Here is a 9,656-nt window from a genome sequence, read left to right as displayed (position 1 = left end):
TTTTGTCCACCTCTTCCTTCTCCTGAACCCTTGCCCCTGTAGCAGCTCTCTAACTGTTGAAAAGTCTTTCAAAGAACCTGCTTTTCTTTTGTCCCAGGGCAGCCGGTTGTGGGAACCTATTTGCAGTCTTAGTCTCTGACTGGTTTTCAGCCCCTGTAATCTCCAGAGCATCATGCAATGTGGGTCTGCACTCCTGGAGTAAATTACTAGGGATGGGTATTTAGCAGTCCTGGGCTCCCACTCCCTCCCTGCTCTGATTCTCTTCCTTCTGCTGGTGAGCTGGGGTGGGGGAGTGCTCAGGAGGTCCCACTGGGTTACAGCTTTTTACTTTACTCTTTTCCATGAGGTGTTCACTTCTCCCAGATGTAGACTGGCTGGTGTAATCTTACTTCTGGTCACTCTTTTAGGAATAGTTGTATTTGCTATATTTTCAAAATATATGTGTATTTGGGAGGAGATTTCCACCACACTTCTCACACCACCATCTTTTTTCCTCCTCCTATGTGCATATATTGATCTCTAGCATTCTGCTTTTGGGGATAATTTGATAAAGATTTCAAATAAAAATTACAAATAGCCCCATTAATTTCATTAGACATCATAATCGGATTTTTCTATTTACTGAAATTGAAATGTATAGCTAGCTGGAAAAAAACTAATTTGAAGCTAGCAATTTCTTTTAATAGGAAATAGGCAAAATTTAACATTTTATAAGATGAGGATGAACTGTAATTGACATAAATATTTCATGACATGATTTAATAAAATAGGTACTAAGTACATTATTTAATAATGTACACCCAATCTGAAAGAAATCACATAAAAGTTTTATCTGTACCTTTTATCTAATGTAGCTCTTAAAACTTAGTCCTAGAAATCATTCCAGTTACACTGAAAAGAACCGGTGTTACTAAGTTATGGTGATTTGCTATTCAAAATTTTTTTTTCTAGTTAATGACTTGGCTCTAAGGATGAACACTGAGAATAAGCTAAAGAGTTTTGCTAATGTTTACATGTTAAATACATTTAAGAGGCCATTTTTAGTATTCAATAGTTTTCACCAATTCTCTTTTTTCTCTTGGACTCTCCCCAAGAATGTTCTGGACAATGATTTGGAGGTGGAGGAGGCTAGGCAGGTTTTTCAACAAAAACTGTCATCATGTCCATCATCACCATATCTATGACGTGTCACAACTGAGAACATCCCAACATGGGTCAAAACACCCTGTTTTTAATGCTGATGTCACTTTAACTGAAATATATTTAGCGAAGACAGGAAATTTGAGGTATTTATGCTGTCTCGGTCCATCACAAAAAGGAACTGCCCTTTGGCTTGGTTCAGGAGGTATTTACTCTATGGGGAACACCTCTGAGATTAAGATGGGTGAGAAGCATGCCTTCCTTTTTTAAAGTGAGCGGCGAGGCAGAAAAATGTTAAGAGAGTCCATACAGATTTTGAGGATCTGGTAGCTGATTCCCTTAAACTATTTTCTTTTTGGAAAGCAACCACTTTTGAAGACCACTGGGGTAGGAGATAGGGAGAGCAGATGGTCTAAGGACATCTGGCATGACATAGGGCAGCACTGAGGACTCTCTTGAGGTTAACCATAATGAATTTGAAATGAAACTAGTCATGCATTTTCCATTAGCCACAGCCTGCTGGGCTGATACAAGCATGAAGAAAGTAGAGAACTGGATTTCACCACAGTTGTGGATTTAGCCAAGAAAGGAAATGTAATCACAGTGTACTACTAGATTCTGCAGTGATATGTTTTTGTACAGATTTTAGCTCCTGATTCATCATACTCTCTAAGACCAGTCTGTCTGATGGTCACTCTCCACCCCCATTCTCTTTGTTGTAGATTTAGCTCTTATTAATTCTTATATTATCTTAATGAATGTACTGAGGAGAAGAGTTGATAAACATGAGTGCAGTTTGTCATCTTGAGCAAAAATTTCTAAACTTACATTTTAAAAGATCACTCTGCCTCTTGTAAAGTGGATTTGGTGGAGCTAAGAGTGGTTTAGGATCTTGGGAGAATGTTGTAATAATCCAAGTAAAGTAAATTTTAGGCCAAGTAATGATGGTAACTTGGCCTAAAATAGAAGTAGAAATGGAGAAAAGTACATGGTGCAGAGAGTTATTCCTGATGTAAAATTGACATGACTGGATTATGGAATGGAAATGGGGAATAAAAAAGAGGTCTTTGTCTATCTAGGCTTCTTGCTAATGGTTATATTCACTAAGATAGGGAACACTGAAGAAAACAACACTCCTGGTGGACAAACACTATTATAGTTTTTGAGCTACTGGGCTAGAAGCATCACTGATATTATATATCCAAGTGAAGAGGTCAAGGACGCACATGCTATATGAGCTTAGAGGTGGGGTCCTAACTCTGTTAGGGAGTTACTGATGGTGTATCAATGGTCAGTGAATCAACTGAGTGGATGAATCTGTTAGGAAATGAGTTAAAGAATAAGAAGGGAAGGGGGTTGAAGTTTATTATAAAAAATAGCCACATACTCCTCTCACCAGTTTTACAACTCTTTACAATGTTATTTGTCTCCCATTAAGAGGTGGACTTTACTATTCCACTTAAGTCTAGACCAGCTTCGTGACTTGTTTTGACCAATAGAATACAGAGAAAGTAAAGTAATCTGAGCCTAGATATCAAGAGGCTTCGCAGCTTCTGCTCTTGCCCTTGAGACCACCCCCATTTGCCAGAGCAGTTTCACCAGCACAACGCAGGCAGCCACCAAGGGCACAGAGCCTGGAATGAGAACGGGAATATGGGTGCCCACATGTAAAGAGAATCCCCACAGAGAGAAAGAAGAAAATGGCAATTTCAGGCACTCAATTATTTTGTCTTTTTGATTCATTTTGTTTCACTTTAAGGCATTTGTTTTTGTTTTAAGCATTTTGTTTTGACTTAAGCTCAATTATTAATTGAGGGGAAAGAGATAGTTTAAAAAAACAGAGGGATACATTCTAATGGGGTATTTTTCCCAACATTTGCTTTTCCAGCTTTCATGAAAAATCCTTCAACTTCTGTTTGGTTTTTACAATATCACCCTCATCCTTATATAGTTGGTTAAAATTCCCATATTTGTTTGCTTTTTCCATTACAGCTTTAGATTAGCTGATTCCTGATTATGTTGGGGAAGGACAAGGCATTTTTCTCACTTGGAGCTATCTTCAAATCACTAGGAAGTATCTAGTATTCCAAGAATCCTCAAATGAGCTAAGAGAAGAGGTGAAATTCCCAGGCCAAATAAATTTGAGAAAGGCTATACATTTAAAATCTCCCTCCCAGAGACTGACAAAGTATATTAGCATATTAAAGCCTTTGAGACATCCTACACTGGCCAAAAAAAAAACACAGTTCAACAAATTTACCCTGGGGAATGCTTTTTTAACTTTGCATGTTATTAATATACCAGAATTTCTCATCTACACCAGTTTAGGAAATCCTGTTGTAGCAAATCTATGATCTGTGGAATCCTGTTAGGTTTTACATTGAGAGGTTCTTTATATTGTCTCTAGATTTAGGGATTCACACTACCTTCAGGACTTGGAGCCCTCCCTTACACTATCTACAGAAGACTAGTGACACCACCATTCACCTGGGGACCCTTTTATAACACCATGGTGGGTGGGAGGGACTGACAAAAGATTGTACGAGGATAAACATGGTTGAGATTTCAGCAAGAGACAATGTGTTTAATCAAGGCTAACGAAATTACCTGCTCTGTGAAAGGATTAGTAATTTATTAGAAACCTTCCTAGAAGGATGTGATTGAGGACAGGATCCAAGTACCTCCTTATATATCGGGAGCAAGAATCAACTAAACAATAACTTTAAATTAAGACATACAATTGGAGATGGTAATATATTTTGAAGTTCTGCTGAAAAAAAGAATCATGATATAATGCCCACAGAAATGGGTGATCCACGTTATGAGCTGAAAAGGGAAAACTAGTGGTGCACAAATACGTCAGTGTGACAGTGTGCTATCTCCAGCATTACTCAGAGAAGAACAGAGAATAACGTGATTTAGGTTGGTCCCAGTGTGAAGCCTGATGGGGTCTAGCCTCAAGTGGCAGCCAACCTTCTGCTTCTCATCTTATTAAAGTGATGATTAAAGTACAACCAACCGGTTTTTTTTAAATCGCTATTTCACATATATTTTAGTATTTAAATTCATCCACATGTCAAGAATCCCTAGACAATCGTCATGTACGTGAGGCTTAAAATAACAATGTTTTGACTCCAGGCTCCCTCTACTGTCTTTGCAATAACAAACAAACATTTTATGGCCCTCTTCTAAAAAGATCCCAACATTTAAGAAGTCAAAGCAAAAATAATCTTGCACAATAATAAAGGATAACCATAGTATGATAATCGGGAAGTTCAATATTTGGAGAAAGTTGGAAAAATTATAAACTAATTAATGAAGTATTTACATAGAACCATATGAAGTTGTCATTATTTGACCATTTTTTAATCTACAAATGGCAGTTTAACATATGATTCAACCTTACATATGAACATTTTATTGTCAGAGAATAGTAGTGTGTGTGTGTATATGTGTTGGGGAGTGATTATTACTATTAATAAATAATCTCTCCTATGAAATTCCTAGATACATTGGTTAATTTACATAGTGTTTCTTGACCCAAATTAACTGCAGGGTATGTTAACTCCAGTGCCTTATAGGAATGTATGCCAACCTGGGTTTAGAAGAAAGAAATCTGCCTTCTGGAAAAAGAGTGAAGAAACAAAATGTTTCACACAGGAAGTAAATGAAAGTAAGGTAGAAAAGTCTTATGTTTACAAGGGGAAAGCTGGAAAGAAAATAGTTAACATTTTAAATGTGAAAGGAGGAAGTAGGGCAATTTGCATATATTTCAAAGAATCTCACGCTATTGAGAAAACCTGCAAATCCTGGCAAGAATTAGAGGTAAAAGCCAAAGTTAATAAATACACTTCAAATACCCTTGATGTTTCACAGGCACTAACAAGAAAGCATCTTTCGAGTAAGTTCACACCTTCTACAAGATAAATATTAATATCGTTGATAATTTCCCAAAAAGTTAATATTTTACAGTTCAGATTTTTATTTCAGCTTGCTTTTGAAGCTGAAAAAATGCTTTTTGAAGTTATGTTTTCATAGTCTAATTCAGTCTAAGACTGAAAGACGCTATCAAAGATTTATTTACAAACATGTTCATCAAAACTTTATTTTTGTAGTGACTATTCACCACTTAAGTAGTCTTATGCCTAATGTAGTGCCTGATATATACGAAGTATTCAATATATTATATTCTTGAAAGAATTACAGAAGAAAATTTGGAAATTTCCAAGTTGGGGACAGGTTGAACAATTATGGATAAATTGTGGCTTAAACATAATACAATATTATATGGCCATTAAAAATATTTTGAAGCCTTTTTTAAGACATTGGGGAAATGTAAAGACATTGGGGAGGATGTTAAGTGAAGAGGAAGGTAACAATGTATGAACTAATACTAATTATATACAGTAAATATATATGCCCACAAAATGTCTGGAAGGAAAAATAAAATTATTGACTGAGGTGGTTTCTATATTTTTCTTTGTACTTCTCTGTATGTTGCAAATTGTCTATTATGAGCATGTATTACTTTTATAATCAGAACAATACTACATGTTAAACACTTTCTATGATGCTTTGCTAAAATTTAGATCTGTAATAAAAATTTACCCACTAAAAACTGTGGAGTTTAATAGAAGATAACTGCTGTAGAGGGCTTCAGTATTTGTAAAAGGGGGTTTTGGCTTTTCCCTTCACTTTGTTAGAACAAACCCTCTCTACATAAATAGACACTGTTGGTAATTTATTCAGTGGCCTGGATGCACAAACCAGAGCTAAATTATGCTCTAGTTTTGAGTATTACACCAACAATAACTTCTGCACAAAAGTTATAGAGATAGGTGAATTATTTCTAAAATTACACAAACAAAGATGAAATGTAATTTTTTTTTTCATCAGAGAGAAATGAAATACCCATCATGGGTTCAAATAGGCACTGAACCAGGAACTTTACCTAAATTATCTTTATCCTTCCAGCTACTCTGGAAATAGGTACTTTTATTCATATACATAATATTACATAGAATTAACAATAATAGCTAAGAGTTTTTTTTATTCATCAGCTGTCATGTGCCAAGCACTGTGTGGAGGCTTATTTTCTCTCACTTAATGTGAAGAGCTACCAGGGCAAGTAGTGTTATTATCCCCACTTTGCACTTGAAGACACTGATATCCAGGGTAGAAGCCAGGTGTAACCACTCCTTCATGAAAAGAAAATAGTTTTATTTTCCAAGGTCATTAACCATGTTTGCCTCTTCTTTCAAGAACAATAAATAAACATAGAAAACATTGCATTCTACATATGGATTTGAGCTCTTCTGTTGAAAGGAAGAGGAGTAGGAAGAGGGACTTCAGTCAGTTAAACTTGGGATTTGCTTCTATTTCCTTGGAATAGGACAATGGGAATAGCCAGTCGGATGTTACTCACTTATCACTACTAAGCAAATTCATCAAAACTAATATTTTCAAAGGTATCGATCAAGAAATATAATAAATTTCCCTTTGCCTTGACTGAACAAAAAGTCTTCAAACATAAGACATCAGCTATATAACGATGTTCCAATACTAGAGGAGGTAGTGGTTTGCTATTAATCGAACTAGGGATGTATTTGTCAATGACTCACCCATTTCTTTAAAAAACTTGTATTCTGGCTTTTTTCCTTTGCCTTCTTCCTACCATCGGGACTCCAAGGGGATTTGGAATGAATGTGGGCAAATGATTAAGAGAACTTAGAAATAACTGACTCTCCCTATACTCTTGGTTCCTGAAATGGGCCAGCTGGTTCTAGTTTAAGAAGAAGGAGAATTACATTTCTTTAAGCATCCTAAAAGCTCTATTTCATTTCAGAACTTTATACTCTATGTCATTTGAAGCTCACAACCATCTACCAAGGTACACATTCCCAGAGAGCACCTAACCCCAGAATTTAAAAAGGGATTGTACTTCGTATCATGTGGCTACTTAATGAAATTCGAATAAACAAATTTGATTTCAACAACTGGCTTCCTTCAAAACACGTTTCCTAGAAACAAACGGGTCTTGGTGACTTACAAGTAATTCCTTGCTAGAGGCCAAGCTTGAGGGACACTTGGAATTTTCTGACAGAAATGCTCCCCTTTCCCCTACTGTGACCAAAGCAGCTATTCCAGCAGGAAAGCCGAGGCCGATCACACATCCCGGGACCGGGCCGCATCTAGCGGGCTGGGAGGTGCCTGCTTCTAGTCCCTCGAGTCTGCTCTCGGGGGAAGCTGGCGCCCAGAGAGCCACAGGAAACACACAGTCTTCTCGGGGCAGCCTAGGTTGGGGTCCAGGCCCTGCAGGACGTGTTTATATACGCAGGAACAACCCTCTCGCCCGGCTCCGTACTTCTTTTACTCCACAAGTTTAAAACACAAACTAGGCCACCGCGCCTTTTCCCCTCTCCCCGCTAAGAGTATGATCAGGTATGGACAACAACATTCCCATCTCCCTCCCTTCCGCCCTTCTCAAAGCAGACGGTGCGACGGCAGACATGCGTTTGAAGGTTTGTGCACCCAATTTCGGGCGCAGCAGAAACCCCTGGACTTGGGTGTGTCGCTATCCTCCCCCGCCCCGCCCCCTGGCCCCTGACCCCGCCCCTCGGCCCTTCCGCCTCTCCCCCCGCCGCAGTCCCGGCTCGGGTCGCGCGCGGTCTCGTCTCCTTGGCGACGCGGCGGCTGCGGCTACGGGATCCCCACCCGACGCCTACCGCGAGCTGAGCCTCGGGTGTCTGCCCGCGGGTGGTCAGCGTGAGACTGCCGCCGGCGGGCAGAGGCGACGAGGCGACTTCGAGTACCCGCGTGCAGCCGGACCCAGCCCTCACTCCGGACTCCCCCAGGCCCTGCTCCTGACCCTCAAACGTCTGCCCACCTCAGGTTCGGGCTCTGGGGCCCACGGCTACCGAGGCGGAGCGCGAGAAGGTAGGATCCGCACGGCGGGAGACGCGCCTCGCTCTTGCTCCCCTGGCTGCAGTCTGGCCTGGAGGCAGGGTACATACACAGCGTTTGCGTCCGTTTGCCTGTGAGTTGAGACCTGGGAGTTCCGCCTGGTCTCGATCTGCCGCGTGCCGGTTTGCACGCGCCAACAGCCCCCTCCCAGGCCCCCAAACAAAACAGTCATCTTCCAGCCCAGGGCTTCGGCAACTTCCCTCGGGCTCCCCTATCCTTTCTAAACTTTTTTTTTTACTTTTTCTTTTTACTTTTTTTTTTTTTTTTTGTAAACGTCTTAATGGCCTGTAGGAGCGAGCATTCACTGGCTGTAGTCAGGACGTCGTTACTCTCTAGACACAGCTTGCTTGGTCATAAAAAATTTCGATAGAATTTGGACATATCATTTAACCTCCCTGAGCCTTGTTTTCATCTGTAAAATGATGGGCTTGTGCAGTGGGTCGCTTCTAACATCAGTCTTAAGCCTTCTTTCTATGAGATGACAAAATTGATTCGAGATTTCCAAAACCAAGATATCGTGGTCTTCTGACTACTCAAATTACAGTGTGCCCTGTAGCGTTTAAATTAACACGCAGTGTAATTACAAAGCTAGCGTTTGGCTTCCCAGAGGGCATAGGTGAATTGGATGAATCTCCTCTTTTCCCCAAGAAACCCCTGGAAGGTGTTTTTTAAAAAAAAGTATGAAAAAGACACTAAAAATGTCTTCTGATTTGTTCGTTCTGCAAACCAAATACACTGATCCCCAAATCTAAGTAATTTTTTCTTTTTCTTTTTTTTTTTTGCTAATTCAAGTTTTGTTTTTTAATTTCATGAAAACAGGAGCACTGCTCTTTAAGACTTTACCAAAGCTGAATTCCAACACCTCTGTAGGGATTCCACTGCACTACTCTAGAATTCCAGAGTTTCCTACCCTCAACCCTCACCACCACCATTTGAATTAAGTCTTCAGTGTTTTCTTCCCATCTTTTGCACCACCCCGTGTCAATTCTGCATTTAGAACTGGTTTCCTTAGAGTTCACCTTCAACACTGTCTTTGGTATGGTATAAGTAACAATAATAATAATAGGAAGAGTTGTGGTCATTATAATTGTAGTAGGAGATAAGTGCTATTATTTATTATTAGCTATTTACAATAGCAATTTACAACCCTTACAATAACTCTTTATCCTCATTTTACAGTAGAGAAAAGTGGATTGTAGGCTGGTTAAGGAACTTGCACAGGATCACACAATTTGCTGGAATTTGAACATAGGCAATCTGACTCAAGAGTCTGGGCTCCTAGCACTGTACTATACTGTAAGGGAAATACATAAAATTCATGTGTAGTTACTTTTATTTTTTTAATTTTTAAAATTTCTTTATTAAAGTATCATTGATATACAGTGTTGCGATGGTTTCCCATAAGCAACACTGTGCTTTCAAGATTCACCCATATTATCAAGTCCTCAGGCTCTCTACTGCAGTCACTGTCTATAGTAAGATGCTATAGAGTCATGCTGGTCTTCTCAGTGCTGTACTAGTGAGACCCACCTATATTGTGGTTGCGAATTATA

At 39.4% G+C, this 9,656-nt stretch overlaps 1 protein-coding gene across 3 annotated transcripts in view; it reads left to right on the top strand.

Moving 5' to 3' along the window:
- Nucleotides 1-7,763: 7,763 nt before the first annotated feature.
- Nucleotides 7,764-9,656, top strand: part of ERICH2 (glutamate rich 2) — an 87,733-nt gene continuing 85,840 nt past the window's right edge. For all 3 annotated transcript variants that reach the window (XM_073218705.1, XM_073218706.1, XM_017666338.3), the window contains exon 1: nucleotides 7,764-8,076. The gene's annotated coding sequence lies outside the window, so the exon portion shown is untranslated. The remainder of the gene's footprint in view (nucleotides 8,077-9,656) is intronic.

Source organism: Manis javanica, chromosome 12, assembly GCF_040802235.1.
Source record: "Manis javanica isolate MJ-LG chromosome 12, MJ_LKY, whole genome shotgun sequence".
NCBI classification, from domain to species: Eukaryota; Metazoa; Chordata; class Mammalia; order Pholidota; family Manidae; genus Manis; species Manis javanica.
This window is presented reverse-complemented; position numbering and strand designations above follow the sequence as displayed.